Source organism: Sciurus vulgaris (assembly GCF_902686455.1).
Source record: "Sciurus vulgaris genome assembly, chromosome: 8".
NCBI classification, from domain to species: domain Eukaryota; kingdom Metazoa; phylum Chordata; class Mammalia; order Rodentia; family Sciuridae; genus Sciurus; species Sciurus vulgaris.
This window is the reverse complement of record NC_136468.1, coordinates 78858766-78878022: the sequence shown is the minus strand read 5'-3', so window position 1 is coordinate 78878022 and position 19257 is coordinate 78858766.

Sequence of the window (19257 nt, the reverse complement as noted above, 5' to 3'; positions counted from 1 at the left end):
GAGGGAATGTTCAATAGGTTTCAGGGACTATCAGTTTCACATTATACCTTAGAGCAGGGGTCTGCTTGCCTGTCTTTTCTGAATGGCTCATTTTTCTTGTTCTTGGTTTTCATGTACTTTTTAAAGAGGTGGGTATTAGTATTTGATCTGGCTTCCCTGCTGAACTTCAAGAGCTGCCCCTCTGCAGGACTATGAGACAGATGGATTTCAGTGGGGATGGTGACATCATGGAAAACACAAAACCTTTAAAGTGGCAACAAGAGAAAAACAAGATTCAGCTTTTGGAATGAAAATCTGTTTCACAAATTGGGTAAATGTTTTAAGTCCTTTGAAATTTGACACTTTGACTTTTGGAATTCATGAGTAGTGCATTTTATTTAAAGTGACTATCCCCCTCCCCACAAGAAGAAATAGTTTGAACCAAAATTCTCTGGTCTAACTTAACTAGAAAATTAGATTTAAGAAGGAAGATAATTTGATTCATCTGAGATGCTCTATAAGGAAAAAGCAATCAAAATGAAAGGAATATATACTTTATAAGGGATTTCTTGCATTTCTCTCCAGAGAAATGTAGTGATTGTGCTTTCCAATCCTCCAACAATGGCCTCAGATGGCTGGTACTAGGACAGAAATCTCAGTAACCACTGAGAAAAGGCAGCATGAAAAACAAGCGAAACTACAGAATATAGTCGGGGGAAATACAGGGATGAACAGACACAGAGGCATGCATTCTTTCTCAGTCTCACTCTCTTTCCCCAAGTTTGAACAAATTAGCAAAGAAAAGGGATTTTAAGTGAAACTATGGATTATGACATGGATTTCCATTAATGTTCTTTGAGAAGTTCAAATAAACATGAGAAATTTAAAAATTCTTTTTGTTGAATAGAGCCATACAGTTCTTGAGAATTGAGTTCAAATCCTTACTTTTGTCAAATATTCTCATTAGTTATGATCTAATATTTATGAAGTTTTATCTTCAAAGTATAGATATTAGAATATATCTTCCTTAATATAAAACATAATTTTTCTTTGATTACTTGAGAGCCTTCTAATACATCAGATTTACATCATGCCCAAATAAATGGACTGCTATCTCTTTCCCTACCTTAATCAAACTCTCAGCAGAATTTTAGAGTCAATGTCTCTTTTGAAATATTTTCTCTTTTTATTACTATCACTCCCCATACTCTAGATTCTGTATGTGCCTTTCTGCTCCATTTTCCCTAAAATCCTCCTAAAATGTTGATCAGCAGGTACTATGTAATAGTTGGATAAAAGCAAGATGCTATGTTGTTCTATGGTACAGTAGGACAACTATAGATAGCAATTACCTACTATGTATTTTAAAAAGCTAGAGGAAAGGATTTTGAATTTTTTCATCATAAAAAAATGATAAATGTTTAAGGAGATAAATACATTTAATCTAATTTTAACAAGTTCCATTTTCTTCTGCTATCTATCCACAGTGTTGAATAATAACTCATAGAATGTAAGACATTAGCAAGTTAACAGACATTATTGAGATAACACGTTTTCTTGTTCTTATCTAAATAAAGGGAGCGAAGGTCCTGTGGTTTTTTCGCCCTAATTAACTCTCTTAGTGAGCAGCCTCACTCCAGAAACAATGACTTGACCACAGGATTAAAATATGCTGATTGGCTTAAATCAACCACAAGACATTCATGGAGCAGGAGATGGCATGAGCTTCCCATGAAGATTGCGGTCAAGGCATGAAGGAGGCTAAGACTCAAAAACTCAGGAAAATGGCTGGGTATGGTGACACATTCTTATAATCCCAGCTACCTGGGAGGCTGAGGCAGGAGGATTGCAAGTTTGAGACTGGACTCTGTATTTTAGTGAGATCCTGTCTCAAGCTTAAAAAAAAAAAAAAGGCCAGTGATATCACTCAGTAGTAGACCCCAAGTACCAGTAGGTGGGTAGGGGAGAACCTCAGGAAGATAGAAAAGGAGAAAATGGAATTAGAGAGGCAGGGGACAGTATCAGTGATTGAGTCCCTGTAAGGTGCTAATGATCTGCTTCTCTTCCCCAGGTCTGCTCTCCAACAGTCTTGTATGGTACTCCCTTGTTGGCTCTGTCCAGGTACACTGGCTGCTGCTGCTATTGTTTTATGAGGCCAAGAAGCCCTTTTCGGCTCAGATTATTTGCACTTGCTGCATCTGTGTGAAGTACTTTTCCTGCAGCTCTTCAAACGGCTGAATCTTTCTTCCTTCTGATCTTACCTGAATACTGCTGCTTCTGCTGTGCCCTGCTTAATATATTGTGATGCCAGCCACCTAACCATGTGGCCTTAGAAATCACTGCATCTCTATGGGATCTTACCACCTACCATATGATGACTTAAAAGTTCATTCTTTACTAACTACAATTTATATATTAAGAACTAAATTAGTTCTTTATGTTCTTACTTACATAAAAATAGGTAGCTACTGCTTTTCTCTTTGAAACAAAAAGAAAACTCTCCAAGCATCATAAAAAGAATCAATCTCTTTAAACCATGTTTCCCTCAGTCAGACAAGAAATTCTGTCATGAGGGCAATAGTCACGTAGAAAGAATAAATATAAACCTCCAAGTCGAAGCTTTTGAGTCAGAGATCATATTTACAACCGTCAGAGTAGATATGACAGCCCTGAGGATAGATGGCTGTCTACCACCTGATCAATTCATTGTCTCCCTTTCAGAAGCACTCTCTAAAATAACCTTATTCTAATGGGATCATTCTTTTCATAAGCATCAGAAACTTAGAATTGTCTGCTGTGATATACAAATTCACCAAGTTAGGCTTTTAGGAACATGACTAAACTTTGAAAATTGAATACTGTGGGTGAAAACAAGAATCAGCAATGTTTTGCACATTCATCACTACAAATGATTTTTTTAAACATACATTTTATAAGAAAAATGTCAGAAAGAAATGAGGTACTGGAAATTCTTAATTCGGAGATGCCTTCATGTATAGAAAAGTGAACTGATTGGCAGCACCAGCAGGCACACTGGTAAATTTCAATGGACTTTGGCTGTGTTTCTAAGAAACCTCTTTTCAGCACAGACGTAGTTAAATTTTCTTTGCAGGTGATAACAGTTACCTGGGTGACCTACATGTATACAAGGCAGTAATGGTTGCTAATGTCCACCTCACTTTACAGCCTGCTAAGACTTTGACATCCTGACTATTCAGTTTAACTTTGTATTATCCATTTAGATGAATTCTTGAGGTACTTGACATTTCCTTGTAAGTCGTATGCCCTTGTACATATGTGTGTTAGATTCCAGCATCTGATAGGTTAAAAATGTAAAGTATGTGCATTTTATCAAAATAAGACACAAGGTATTGGTATTGTAAGAAAGGTCATTATTTTACATACAACATTAAAACTAAATTAAAGCTAGGTGTGGTGGCACACACCTGTAATTCCAGCAACTCTGGTGCCTGAGACAGTAGAATAGAAAGTTCAAGACCAGCCTCATCAATTTAGTAAGGCCCTAAGCAACTCACTGAGACCCTGTTTCAAAATAAAAAATAAAAAAGAGCTAGGGATGTTGCTCAGTGGTTAAGCGCCCCTGGGTTTAATCCCTCATACAAAAAAAAAACAAACAAACAAAAAAAAAACTAAATTAAAATGTCACCAATTCAATTATGACATTATCAATTATAGAAAACTTTCTCGTTTCAGAGCTGGTAAAATGTTGAAAAGTTTGCATCTTAGAAGAAATAAGGTTGTAAAAGACAGAATGTTAATGCCAATCTTGATTTATTAACCTAGATTTCCATGTGTCAATGGGAATAATAATTTTAGTGATTCTCTTTTATTGTAGGATGCGTAGAATGATTCTCTTTTATCGTACCATGCTTAGAATTAATGGCGCCTAGCACATATTGAGTACTGAGGGCATGTGAGCCATTACTACCACTGCACATCCAAAAGAAATACACATATCAGTAATACAGAATCAAGTTCTATCTGCATGTTCATGGGAGAGGAGAAAAGAGAAAGGGGAAGGAGAGGGTTATAGATGATATAGCTAAGTAATAAGCCATCTCAGAGGGTTCATTTTTATCATGTTCACCAAGTCTGTGGATCAGGAGTTCATAAGAGCACTGTCTCATGAAGATAAGGAACTCAGCTTGGAAGACTTGGAGGTTTGGCAGTCAGTAGGGTCAATCAACAGCCGAGGGTTAGAATCACTTAAGAAATCTTCTTGGCAGTTGATGTATGGCGTCAACTGGGACCTGTTGTTTTGTTGAGCAAAAAATGTACATGTGTGTTCTCCATGTGATCTCTCAATGTGGACTAATTTTGGCGTTCCACAGCTTGATAGCTAGGGTCCAAAAGCAAACATCTCAAGAGAATTAAACAGAAATTTTTTGCTTTATGATCTAGACCTTTGGGTTTACAAGGAAGAAACAGAACCTGTGTTTCAACGGGAAGAGCATCAAGATCATGTTGAAAAAAGAGCAGATGGAAAGAGGAGATTGCCGCAAACTATTTGGAAAGTACAATTTGCCATGGAGAGTAAGTGAGAAAAAGAGAAACAAAGATACAACCCTTTAGGAAAACCTGAAAGATAACTACCTCTTATGGTATAGTCGTATAGCAGAAAAATTGAGAGATGCACTTAGTTTTGAAGTGTCAACTAATCCTAATCAAATTCAGAACTCATTCAGAACTATCAAAAGACTTGTACACTTGAAAAGTTAAACTATAACAATTTTTAAGATGTTTCTCAACTTGAGCTGAGCAATGGTAACAAACAAAATCAAGTTTTTGTTAGATACATAGATATTCAGGATCAATCATAGACTAGGTAAGCAGAGAAATTCAGTAGGATTAGCATGTTCCTAAAAGAGAAGGTGAACAAACATAACTATTTGTAAGGGTTCTGTGTCATTTAAAAATTAAAATGTAGAATTTTTATTAATTAAAAATAATAACCCATTATTGTGCAGGTATGTGCAAAGTACTTCATGGAATATTTACTTTTTAATATTTGATCTTTGCAACATTATGAGATTAGTATATTTGCTCCATTTTATAGGTAAGAAAACTAAAACTCAGGGAGTCTACCTGTATGGCAAATTCATGCACTTTCTATAACTAAAGAATGTTTGTTTATAAAATTATCTTCTAGAGGACATTTAAATTAAAAATGACAACAGACACTTCTAGCTAGAGCTGGGAAAAAATTAAAATAACATGAATTGAGTGGCTATAAACATTGACGTGGCTGCATCACTATAGTATGCTGATTTTAAGTCCTTTGGGTATAAACCGAGGAATGAGATAACAGGGTCAAAAGGTGGTTCCATTCCAAGTTTTCTGAGGAATCTCCATACTGCTTTCCATAATGGTCACACCAATTTGCAGTCCCACCAGCAATGTGAAGTCACACATGTTTCTAGACTCAAGTGATATCATGTTATCCTTACTGAAGAGCACAAAGAATTTGGTATATTAATGTTAATATAAATCTTCCAGTTAAAATAGCCTCCAAAAAGATATGCCATACCAAAGGCCAAATGTTTTCTCTGATATGTGGATGCTACTTCACAATGGGGCAGGGGGTAGGGAAGAATAGAGATTTAGATTAGGTAGAGGAGAGTGAAGGGAGGGGAAGGGGTACTGGGGTAGGAAGGATAGTAGAGTGAAACAGACATCATTATCTCATGTACATATATGACTGCATGACCAATGTGATCCAACAATATGGACAATCAGAAAAATGAGAGATTACACTCCATTTATGTATGATCTATCAAAATGTATGAGTGCATCTACTGTTATATATACAACTAATTAGAACAAATAGATTAAAAAATACGTGGAACTTCAAATTTAAAAAAAAACATGACTTTAAATGTTTTTGTGCAAATAATGAAGAGCAAAAAATAAATTAACTTGAAATGGTGGAAAACAGAACTCTCCAAGGAGATATCTTCATGCAATAAGACACAAATTTTGAACCAATAAAAAGAGTGTACATATGGAGAGGTAGTTCCATAAATCAATAGGGACAAAGGAGTAATAGATAAACAAATCTGAAGTTGTCTGTATTAATTAGCTAGAAGTAAAAGTACAGATGTTAAATCAATGTTCTGGAGGTCAATATTGCCCTTAAAAAAATAAACACCAGCTGGGAATGTTGGTGCATGTCTGTAATCCCAGCAACTCAGGAGGATGAGACAGGAGCGTTGCAAGTTCGAGGCCAACCTCAGCAACTGAGTGAGGCCCCATTTCAAAATAAAAATTAAAAATGGCTGGGGTTGTAGTTCAGTGGTAATGTGCCTCTGGGTTAAATCCCCAGTACCAAAAATAAATAAACAAACACGACAGGAAAACATTTCAAAACTTTCATCATGGCAAACTTTTTCATAGACCCACATTTTTCTTCATTTTTCTTTAATTTCTGAGGCTATAACCTGAACTCCCCTCAGAGACATTTTTTAGACTCGCATTTTTCCTACTGTCTAGATTAGCATGTCCTTCCTAGTTTCTCTTAGATAATAAAATATTTTATTGAGCTGGTAAAACTTATTTAGAATGATTTCTTTCAAGATAGTGCAATAAAAGGATTTTATTATAAACAGTTGATACTTAAGCCAAAAGGAATGCTGGATATTTTTAAAATTTGTGTCATAGTTCAAAACAATAATAGGACTTTATAAAAGATAATCTAGAACTGATACTTTCATCTAAATAGTATGCACAAAATTCTCTGATAAAGTTGACTAACTTCTTTTTTATTATAATTATTTTTTATTTTTACAGGCTGCATTTTGATTCATCATGCACAAATGGAGTACATCTTTTCACTTCTATGGTTGTACATGATGTAGATTCATACCATTCATGTAATCATACATGTACATAAGGTAATGATGTCTGTCTCATTCCACCATTTTTTTATACCCCCACCTCCCTCTCATTTCCCTCTAAGTGATCTAAAGTTCCTCCATTCTTCTCTCACCCCCACCCCCCCACTCTCATTACAGGCAATTAATAAATATATGAAAAAGTGTTCAACATCTCTAGTAACTAGAGAAATGCAGATTAAAACAACTCTAAGATTTCATCTTACTCCAATTAGAATGGCTATTACCAAGAACACAAGCAATAATAAGTGTGGGCGTGGATGTGGGGGAAAAGGCACACTATTACATTGCTGGTGGAGTTGCAAATTGGTGCAGCTACTCTGGAAAGCACTGTGGAGATTCCTCAGAAAACTTGGAATGGACCCACCTTTTGACCCAGCTATCCCACTCCTCAGTTTATACCCAAAGGACTTTAGATCATCATACTACAGTAACGCAGCCACATCAATGTTTATAGCAGCTCAATTCACAATAGCTAGGTTGTGGAACCAATCTAGATGCCCTTCAACAGAAGAATGGATAAAGAAACTCTGGTATATATACACAATGGAATATTATTCAGTTGTAAAGAAGAACAATATTATGGCATTTACAGATAAATGGATGGAATTGGAGAATATCATGCTAAGTGAAAATAAGCCAATCCCAAAAAACCAAAGGCTAAATGTTTATCTAACTTCTTACTAAAAAAGTTAGGAAAAATTTTCCTTCTTAAATTAACAAGCATAACTAACTCTCAACGTGCAGGTCCTAACAAAATACAAAGCAAATTAAAATGATTTCCACAAGTAAGCTAATTCTGATTATTGAAAAGGGGATGGGGGCAGGTCTTGAAGGCTCTCCCAGGAAGAGTTTACAAAACACTGTAACAAAAAGCCAAATTCCCCCTGACTGGTTTTAGAAACCAACTTATTAATTGAATAAGTTTGAGCCAAAAAGAAAAGGATTCAGGGGGTGTCATTCTTGTTTGTTTAAAGTATCTTTATTACCTGAAGCTAGTTATCTGTGGTTTAAAATACTTTCCTATTCAAAAAGCTTCTACATCTGAGAAAGTGAATTTTCAAGCTTTAGGTTTGAAGTTTAGAATAAGCAATTGAGTGTTTTCTTTATCATTTTACCATGGAATGAGAATTAACAGTTGAGAAACACAGAAGTTAAAATGTTTCTGCAGCTAGCAAAAGACTTCCAGATCTGCTTGGGCAATTACCTTTTACTGGTCTCACTCAGGAAGAACGGACCTCAGCTAAACCACCTGAGGTCAGTGAGTGCTACCTTGTTCATGTAAATGTGCTGACTGCTTCAGCCTCATTCCTGAAAAGGGAAATCATAATTTCAGATTCTGACTTAAACATTCACGATGATGACTACTCAAAGGGTCACCCTTTACCATCTTCAACTTATCTTCAAAAACAGGTACCTGTTTGGAAAGAAGCATTATTCATTTGCACCTAAGGATCTAAATACAAACCCATTGTTACATGGGAGGTCATTTGTGTTGTGGGAATCACACAAGAAGCCACAAACTTTATTTTACGCCGGCGGGCCCAGAGCAGATTAGCACTCCAAAATTCTGAGCATCCCTTACCAGTTTTTCACAACGCTTATAGGCTATCTATTATCATAAATTTTCTAGTCTAAAATGATACATAATTGGGTACAAGTCCTCAAAAGACAATATATGGTTGTGTGTAAGGGTTTTCCAGTGGGAAGTGTGTTTACAAAAGCAGACGGGTGGTAAGGGAGACCGGCTTCTCTTACAAGGCCTTGGTAAGTCTCTAGCCTTGGGCCTGGAGCCTTCACAGTCTTTTATAATCCAAAAGGAAGGAGTGAATGGCGCTAATTAGGTTCCCTGAAAACCAGCTGACTGGAACAGGGAGGGGAACTCTCTCTTTCCTGGGCGCTAATTCTTACAGACAGTGTCCTTAGTTTACTTTATAGCCAGGTCTGGGTCAGTTACCCACTACATTTGAGGCAGTGTTTCAAGCTCTGATTTGAAACTGCAAGTGGGACCTGAGGGGAAGGTAACTTGAATTAGCCAGCTTTTCCTCACTGTGACCAAAATACCTGACATGAATAACTTAGGAGAAAAGATGTACTTTAGCTCTGAGGTTTCAGTCTGTGGTCAGATGGCACCATTGCTTTGGTCCTGAAGCAAGGCAGAACATCATGGTAGAAGGGTGTAGTGAAAGAAAGCTGCTCAGTTCGTGCATTCAGGAAGCAGAGAGGAAGAGACAGAGAGGACGGGGCTAGCAACAAGAAATACCCTTCCAGAGCATCCCCCAGGAACCTACTTCTATGTCCCACTGCCTACAGGTTCTACCACCTTCCAGGAGTCGAGTCAGCTATCAACGGTAATCTATTGATAAGGTCACAGCTTTCATGACCCAATCACGTCCCAAAAACTCCATCTCTGAACATTGCTGCATTGAAGACCAAGCCTTAAACACATGAGACTTTGGGGGACATTTCGGGTTCCAAACTATGACATTCTGTCCCTAAACCCCAAAGACTTATATCCTTGTCACAGTGCAAAATGCATTAAGCCCCCAAAGATCCAACTGTTCCAGCATTGCTCAAAAGTCCAAGTCCAAAGTCTCCTTTGAGACTTGGCAACTCTTAGCTGTGAGTTCTATTAAATCAAAAGCAAGGTATGTACTTCCAACACACAATGGCACAGAGTAAAGATTCCATTCCAAAAGGGAGGAACAGGAACATGGAAAGTAGGGATGGACCAAAACAAGATGGAAACCCAGTGGGGCCTGTAGTTCTATGTCCAGCATCCAGGAACATGGTGGCAAAACATGGGCCTCAAAAGGCTCGGGCAGCCCCATCTCTATGGCCTTGCCAGTGGTAACCCACGTGGCCTCTGTCTAGGCCTGATTGTGCTCACTGTCTGCATCCTTTCTCACCAGATGGTCCACATTTCAGGCATCTCTAACTTTCTAGGATCTCCACTGCTACTTGGCCTCCCTCTCACAGCTTCCCAAATCGCCCTTTCAGGGGCTGCCTACAGGGGTTCTGACCCTGATGCATATTTCCTGGCCTTTTAGGCCTTCCTTAGAAATCTTGGTGGAAGTCTCCACATCTCTACAACTCTTGCATTCTTCATGCCTGCAAAACCAGAACTTGGTGGATGATGCCATGGTCTGCTACCAGCAGGAGCTGTAACTGGGCCCCTCGGACCCTGGCTGCAATGGCCTCTGAGTGCCTGGAGAGCTAAGCACAGTGAAATGAATCCTGGAGGAACAATTTACTAGGTGGCCCTGTAGAAGCAGGATGGCCCAGAGCTCTCTTTTCAAAGTAAATCCTTTCAAAGGCGATTTCATTTTAACACCCTTGATCCTGTGGTGGGTGGGGTCTTGCTGATTCCTGAGATGCCCTCAAAGCATCTTTCCTATTGCCTGGTTGCAAAGTACTTTTTTTCAGTGGTGCTAATCTTTTCAGCAACCATACCCTCCTTAGCCCCAACTTTACAGGCATTTCTTCTCTGGCCAACCTGCAGGTTTTTCGTGTCTTTCCACTCTGCTCTTTGCTTCTGATTCTCAATGTAAATTTGTCTAAAACAACCAGCATGCCACTGCCTGAATGCTATGTTAGCCTGAAATTTTCTCTGCTACATTAATAGGTCCATCACCTTCACATTCTAGGGCTTCTCTAGTCATAATCTCTCAATTTTCCCAAATTTCTCCTGTAAACCAGATCCAAACATATATAGTCAGTTACAGTAACAGCAAGGACCCATTACCAGTACCAATATTTGTGTTAGTCAACTTTTCATTGCTATGACCAAAATACCTGACGTAAATAACTTAGAGGAAAAAAGATGTATTTTGGCTCACAGTTTCAGAGGTTTCAATCCATGGTCAGCTGGCTCTATAGCTTTGGGCTTGAAGCAAGGCAGACATCTCAGTAGAAGGAAGCTGCTGGGTTCATGGAATTCATGAACAGAAAGAGAGGAAGGGGCTATGACAAGAAATACCCCTCCAGAGTATCTTCCAGGTGACCTACTTCCTCCAACCATGCCCCACTGCCCAGTTTCCACCATGAACAAGTAGTCCATTTAGCTATCAATGGTAATTCACTGATAAGAACAGTCCTCATGATCTAATCACTTCCCCATATCCCCACCCCCTCTGAACCGTGCTATATTGGGATACAGGCATTAAACACATGAGACTTTGGGGGACATTCCAAATCCAAACCAAAGAATAATTTGTGAGTTAGCAGAGGCCTACCATCATCTGCCAGGAACAGTTTCAGAGAAGGCTAGGCATTTTTCAGACACTAAAAGGATATACAAAGTACCTTGGGTTAAAAACAGTCCCAATCAGAATAGTAATTTTCAAGAAGATAAACAACAATAAATGTAGCTGAGGATGTGGGGAAAAGGTACACTCATATATTGCTGGTTGGAATGCAAATTGGTGCAACCATTATGGAAAGCAGTATGAACATTCCTCAGAAAACATGAAATGGAACCACCATCTGACCCAGTTATCCCACTCCTCAGTTTATACCCAAAGGACTTAAAATCAGCATACTACAGGGATGCAGCCACATCAATGTTTACAGCAGCTCAATTCACAATAGCTAAACTATGGAACCAACCTAGACACCCTTCAACAGATGAATGGATTAAAAAAAAAAATGTGATATGTATATACGATGGAATATTCCTCCGCCTTAAATAACAATAAAATGATGACATTTGCCAGTAAGTGGATGGAGTTGGAGAATATCATGCTAAGCAAAATAAGCCAATCCCAAAAAAACAAAAGTTGAATGTTTTCTCTGATATGCGGATGCTAATTCACAATGAGGTGGGCAGCTAGGGAAGAAAAGAATTACTTTAGATTAGGTAGAGGTAAGTGAAGGGACGGGAGGGGGTACAGGGGTAGGAAGGATAGTAGAATGAATCACACATTCTTACCCTATGTACATATGTAACTATATGACGGGTGAGATTCTATATCACGTATAGCCAGATATATCAAAGTGCATACTACTGTCATGTATAATTAATTTTAAAAAATTTAAAAATTTTTTAAAAACACTCTCAGGCCTTTAAATCTGATAAACAAGTAGTTTTCTGTGTTTTGTTTCCTTCAGAGTTTTCAGTTTCATAGACACCCATCAACACCATCAGTCAATAACCATGTAAACTGTTAAAGTGGTTAACAGATCTGGAAGTCCCCCAAATCCCCAAACAATGCCTCATTCATACCATAGAAAACAATATAGACTACTTAAAAAGAAATATAGTCTATCTTCAAATTGAGACAGTAACTAGATCTAATTTGTCCAACGGCTATTAAAAGGTTTTGCTTCAATGAATGGACATTTATCTCAATCTGGTATTTTTTGTATTAAATTACTCAAGTTTTTAATTAGTTTGTTGTCATATATAAGTAAATGTTCCCACTTGAAATCTTATTTACACCATTTTTTGGCACAGACTCACTTTTCCAAAGGCATATCAAAGCTTAGCGTCAGTTAGCCGGATATATATTATCGTAAAGTCCAAACTGATGATAATTGACAATATGACTTCATAGTGCTATATTAGGCACTGTTCCAAAGCAATACTTAAGGGTTTTTTTGTTTTTTGTTTTTTTTTTTTTTTTTGCTAGACAAAAACTTTTATTTCCAGGAATTGTGTATAAGCAAAAGTCAAGTTTAATTACTCTATTTCAAAGAGGAAAAAAAGAAACATACCAGTGTCACTGAAGTAGAAATTTCTAGAATGAACAATGGTTGCACAGTAGCCGCTATGATCTTTAACACTTTGTTACCTTGAAAGATATATCCTGCTGTACATCTTGGTGGGAATTGGTGGGAAAAGCATGACCTAGTACTGGGTCACACAAGTTAGGCAGTGTCACTTATGACATTTTTGTTAATACCTAACATTTAAATGGTTGCATTATTAAAAGCATTCAACCCAAAGTTAATTTTCTTTTCCCCCTTTGGTACCTAGATATTCAAACTCATCAATTACAAAGACTTAGATTGAAAGAACAAAAAAGAAATAAGAAAAAAAAAATAGAATAGTATATATACAACATATTTAATACTATATATTGTGTAAATATATAGTACATATAATGTACATAATATATAATATGCCCTCTCCTTCACAGGCAGTTTCTACAGAGCTTTTTAGACAGAACTAAACAACCAGGATACATATGAAGTAAATGTGATTAAATCTTAGCATCAGAACAAACCACCACCCTCTAAAAAGGGCAAATATGAAGTGTCTTCCTGGGGCCTTCAACTGATAATTGTTAATTAACAACATAATCTGATTGTGGCTTGAATAAAGGATCATTCACATGAATACCTTTCACTGGCTTGTCACACCTGTCTTTCAGGTATCTTTCAGCATTCCTTAGCAGTGTGTACCAAGAACCCAGGTTTTAAAACAGTGCTGGATTCAAACTACTTCAGTGATTTTTTTTTAAAAAAACATGTTTATATAATATCTACTTATTCATTACAGTTTTTCACATAAAGAAGTGAGCCTCCACTCAGGAGGCTGAGGCAGGAGGAATGCTCAAGCCCAGGAGACTAAGGCAGCAAGGGTAACATAGTAAGGCCCTATCTCAATAAATTAATTAATAATAATAACAACATCTACTTGGCAGAATGCTTCAAGGAAGAGGGATAATATAGCAAAGAACCTAGCTCAGGGTCTAACAAATGTTTTATAAATGGTAATAAATATTCATTCAATAAGTATTTGTCCAATATCACTATCACAAGCTACCAAAATCACAAGCTGAAAAATGGAATTGAATCCCATCCAAATTGTTGAGTTTGAATTCTTGACCAAAACAATTCAAATGTGAAAAAGAATGAGTTTCCCACTAGCAGGAATTCCTTCTTCCAGCTTGTACATCTCTGGTACATACTAACTCCTGGAAGGGCATCTTATTTCTATTAGTATGTGTATATCCTCATGCAAAGCTGGGCACAGAGGCACATCCCTGTAATCCCAGTGATTTGGGAGGCTGAGGCAGGAGGATAACAAATTTGAGGTCGGTCTCAGCAACTTACCAAGATCCTGTCTCACAATAAAAAATTAGGGCTGGGGGTGTAGGTCAGTGGAATAGTGCCCCTGGGTTCAGTCCCTAATATTGCAAGAAAAAAAATTTTATCTTCCCGCAAATACCTTGAAATTTGGGAACATGCACTCTTCTTTTTCTCACAGATCTGATCTCCATGATTCTGTCATTTCTTAAATAGTTTATATAGGAATAAAAACTCAGTCAGGGGTTTGATTCTGACATTTAGCAATTGTGAAATCTTGGGACTATTTCTAACCTCTATATTTATCTCATCCACAAAACTAAATTATTAATAATTGCCTTATAAGGGTATTATAAAGGATTAGAAGTAAAGGGTTTTATATTCTTGGTACATAGTTGCCTTTCAGTCGATGGGAGCAATGTCACTGAAGTTCTTTCAATAAGACATCTCCACCACCTGGGGATGACATGCCATCCCTCCCAGATATGATGGTGTCAGGGAGACCAACTGGGAAGCAGTTAACAAGGTCATCTTACCCCCGTGGTGTCAGCAAAGCCCATCCGAGGGAGGAGCTGAAGGCACCTCTTGCTGTCCCACGTGGGACAGTGTCAGTGCAGTCCCAGTGGAGAGGCATAGCCCCTACACCCACCTAAGAGTAATGCATTCAGCCCCACCCACATGTCCAAGGAGGCTGAGTGAGGAACTTGGATTTGTATCACCATAGGGTAGCAATGAGATGGTTCCACCCTTCCTTCACCTGAATGGGGTCAGAGGTGTCACTGTCAAAACAGAAGATTTAAATAAATCCAAAGTCTCATAACAATACCAAAAGTGTCAAGGATACATTCAGAAACAAAAACCCTCTCCATATCATGGACCAAGAAAAATCTCAACCTGAAAAAGAAAAGATAATCAACAGATGTGAACAATGAGATGACACAAAGGTTGAGGCTATCTCACAAGGAATTTAAATCAGCTATCACAGAGATGCTTTAATGAGCAATTACAAACATGCCTGAAGCAAATGAATTAGAAAGTCTCAGCAAAGCAACAAAAGATCTAAAGAATCAAATAGAAATTTTCAAAAGCAAAACTACACTAAAATTTATTTTAAAAGAAAGAAAGAAAGAAAGAAAGAAAGAAAGAAAGAAAGAAAGAAAGAAAGAAAGAAAGAAAGAAAGAAAGAAAGAAAGAAAGAAAGAAAGAAATTAAAAAGAAAACAAACCCTGGATGGATGAGCTCAGGAGTAGAATGGAGAGCACATAGGGCAGAATCAGTAAACTTGAAAGTAGAAGGGAGAAAATATATTGCTCCTGTGATTGGTATGTTGGAAGAAAAGGGGAAACATGGTACTGAAAAGTTTTTGAAAAAATAGTGAAATCCCTAGGTGTGCAACAGACATTAACCTAGAGAATTCAAATATGAAAATCTACAGAAATTCATGTGACACACTAATAAAATTTCTGAAAACTTAAGGACAAAAGAAAAGTCTTTAAAGGAGGGAGAGAAACAGTCCATGACATAGAAAGGAAAAACAACTGAAATGATAGCATTTTTGTCAGAAATCCTGAAAGCTAGAGAAGTAGACATTTCTAAAATATTGACAGAATAAACTGTGAACCGGAGATCCTACACCTGGAGAAACAGTTATAGAGAATTAAAAAGAAATGAAGATATTTTTCAGTGAAGGAAACCAGAGAATTTGTTGCCCACACCAACCTTAAAAGAATGACAAATGAACAAACAACAACAACAACAAAAAAAAACAAACCCACAACAGAAACAGAAAACAAATGATAAAAGAAGGAATCTTAGAACTTCAAAAAGGAAGAAATAATAGCAGAAAGAGAAAATCTGGAGAAATACAATATATTTGCCTTCTCCATTTGAATTTTCCAAATTTTGTTTGATGACTGAAGCAGAGATTATAGTATCGTATTATGTAGTGCTCAAGATATGTGGAGAAAATATTTAAGACATCTTTATTATAAAAGGGAAAGGGAAAGGGAAAAGAACTTAAAGGGAAATGAAGTTGCTGTCCTTCTTTCAAACTGGCAAAATGTCAATGCCAGTAAACTGTGTTAAGATATAATACACAATGTAATATCTAACACAACTACTAGAAAATCTATAGAAAGAGATACACTCAGAAATACTGTAGATAAATCACAATGGAACTCTAAAAGTCATTCAACTAACCTACAGGAAGACAGATAAAAGAGCGCATTCTATTTAAGTTTGGGTAGAAATTGCTGATGGCTTAGCCATGCTTTTCACAATATAAGTCGTAGCCCAGCTTCATACTCACTCTACTCTGCATATTGGTAACACAGGAGTCTATACTCAATGGACCCCATCAATAGCCATTCTGGTCTCAGACTCAATGTTAATCCAAAGGTGCATTGAGAAAAATCATACTTAGGGCTGATGTTTGAATGAGAGACTCATTTTCCCAGAGAGTCAACATAACTCTGATTCAAACAAGATCACAAAAGATAAGGTATTTGGACTGCCCTCACCTACTCTCCTAGACATATACAGAACACCTTTCATTACATTGCACTTTGGTATAAAGATACAACTACATTAATGTGAAGGTTTTCCAAAGAGATCATCAATTTCTAATATTAACAATAATAATGCTGATATCATCCATTTATTGGGCACCTGCTACATACTAGACATTTTGTAACAAATTATTAATACAAGCTCTGTAAGGCAGATATTATCTCATTTATGAGGTATGCCAGAAGGTACATTTACAACTGTCTGGCTCCACCTGTTTAGACTGTGACCGTATAGAGAATATTATTGCAAAATATTTTTTTGGTTAGTATTTCAGTGGGGTTATTTTTTAGTGTTATGGTTACACATAGTAGTTGGGTTCATTTTGACAAAATCTTTCATGCATGGAATTTTATTTCAATTTCCCCTAACTTTCCCTCCCCTATTCTCCTTCCTCTAGTCTACTGATCTTCCTTTCACGTATTTATGCTATTTATTTTATTTTACTTATTTATTTTAAGTTTTTAAATTTTTTTTTCATACATGTATATAGGGTAATAATGTCTGTCTCAATCTACTCTCCTTCCTATACCCATGAGCCCTACCCCTCTGTACAATCCAAAGTTCCTTCATTACAATCCAAAGTTCCTTCATTCTACATTATTTATTTTTGATTAGTACTTTCTACATACAGGTGAAATTCCCTGTGGTATATTATATATACAGATACCATAATTTTGTTAAGTTCATTCCATATTTTCTCCCATTTCCTATCCATTCTCTCTTCCTCTTGATCTCCTTCTACTCCACTGATCTTCCCTATATCTTTATGATATCTGATCACTGTTTCCTCAATCTTTCCTTTATTTTCCTCTGTCTTTCCTGTTCATCCCTTTATTTTCTGAGTCTGGCTTATTTCACTTAGCATGATGTTCTCCATTTTCATCCAATTACTGGCAAATGCCATAATTTCATTCTTCTTTATGGCTAAATAAAAATCCACTGTGTATATATACCACATTTTCTTATTCCATTCATCTATTGATGGGCGTCTAGGCTGGTTCCATAACTTGGTTATTTTGAATTGTATTGCTATAAACACTGAAGTGGGCTGTATCAAGATAGTATACTGATTTTAGTTCTTTTGGATAAATACTAAGCAGTGGGATAGCTGGGTCATATGGTGGTTCCATTTCTAGTTTTTTGGAGGAATCTCCATAGTGTTGTACTGTTGGGGTCTTAAGCCCCCTTGCTCTTCTCGACCAGCGGCAAGGGAAGGGGACACTCCCCAACAAGGTCAGACCGGGATAGGTAAGGCCTACTGACCGCCCGCTCCCAGCCCTCCATGCGGAGGACAATCAGATGCGTCAGGGAGACCGGTCACAGCAGGAACTCGTTTATTGAGGAAATCACACAGCCTTTATGTAGGGTGGGGGCTAGGCGGGAACCAATCAGTTTAAAGGTCAGCAAGGCATGGGGTGTTCACGCAGGCAAAAGTCCCATAAGACTATATGGCAAGCACGAGCTGATCACGTTCATGGAACTATTGTTAACCAATCCCTGACGGTGGTCCAATTAATTGTCATTAACTATTGAAACTGCCTTTGAGGCCTTGATCTTGCTCACTCGCCAGGGAGTAAGGAGTCAGCCTGAGTTAGTTAATGTGTCATTAGTCCCAACATTGTACTAACTGGCAGTCCTACCAACAATATAGGAGTGTAACCTTCCCCCCACAACACATCCTTGCCAGTATTTATTATTCTTTGTATTCTTAGTCATTGCTATTCTGGTTGAAATGAGATGAAATCTTAGTGAAGTTTTGATTTGCATTTCCCTGAATGCTAGAGATGTTGAACTTTTTTTCATATATTTGTTGATCATTTGTGTTTCTTAGTTTGAGAAATGTCTGCTTAGTTATTTTGCCTGTTTATTGATTGGGTTATTTGTTTTTCTGGCGTTTAGAATTGAGCTCTTGGGCTGGGGATATGGCTCGGTTGGTGGAGTACTTGCCTCAAAAGCACAAGGCCCTGGATTCAATCCCCAGCACTGCAAAAAAAGAAAAAAAAAAAAAAAAAAGATTGAGTTCTTTATCTATTCTGAATATTAATTCTGAATATTAATCCCCTGTCAGAGGAATAGCTGGCAAAGTATTTTTTTTCCCATCCTATAGTCTCTCTCTTCATGCTTTTGTTTCCTTTGCTGTGCAGAAACTTTTTAATTTGATTTCCCCCTTATTCTTAGTTTTATTTCTTGAGCTTTAGGGGTCTTGATGAGGATATATTAGTGCCTGCACTTATACGATGGACTGCTAACCCTATGTTTTCTTCTAGCAGTTGCAAGGTTTGTTGTCTAATTCTGAAGTCTTTGATTCATTTCTATTTGACTTTTGTGCAGGGTCAGGGATCTAGTTTCTTTCTTCCACATGTGATTATCCAGTTTTCCCAGCACCATTTGTTAAAAAGGTTATCTTTTCTCCATTATGTATTTTTGACATCTTTGTCAAGTATCAGATGGCTGTAAGAATGTGGGTTTGTCTCTGTGTCTTATATTCTATTCCCTGGTCTTCATGTCTATTTTGATGTCAATACCATGTTGTTTTTTGTTGCTTTAGCTCTGAAGTATAATTTGAAATCAGGTATTGTGATGCCTCCTACATCACTCTGCTTGTACAGGATTGTTTTGGTTATTCTGAGGCTCTTATCCAAATGAATTTAAAGATCTTTTTTCTGGTTTTACAAGCATTCTTATTAAGATCAACACAAATCCCCCTAATGCAAAATATAACCCCAAGACCAAGTATCCCCAACCAAGCAAAATCCCAAAGGAAAGA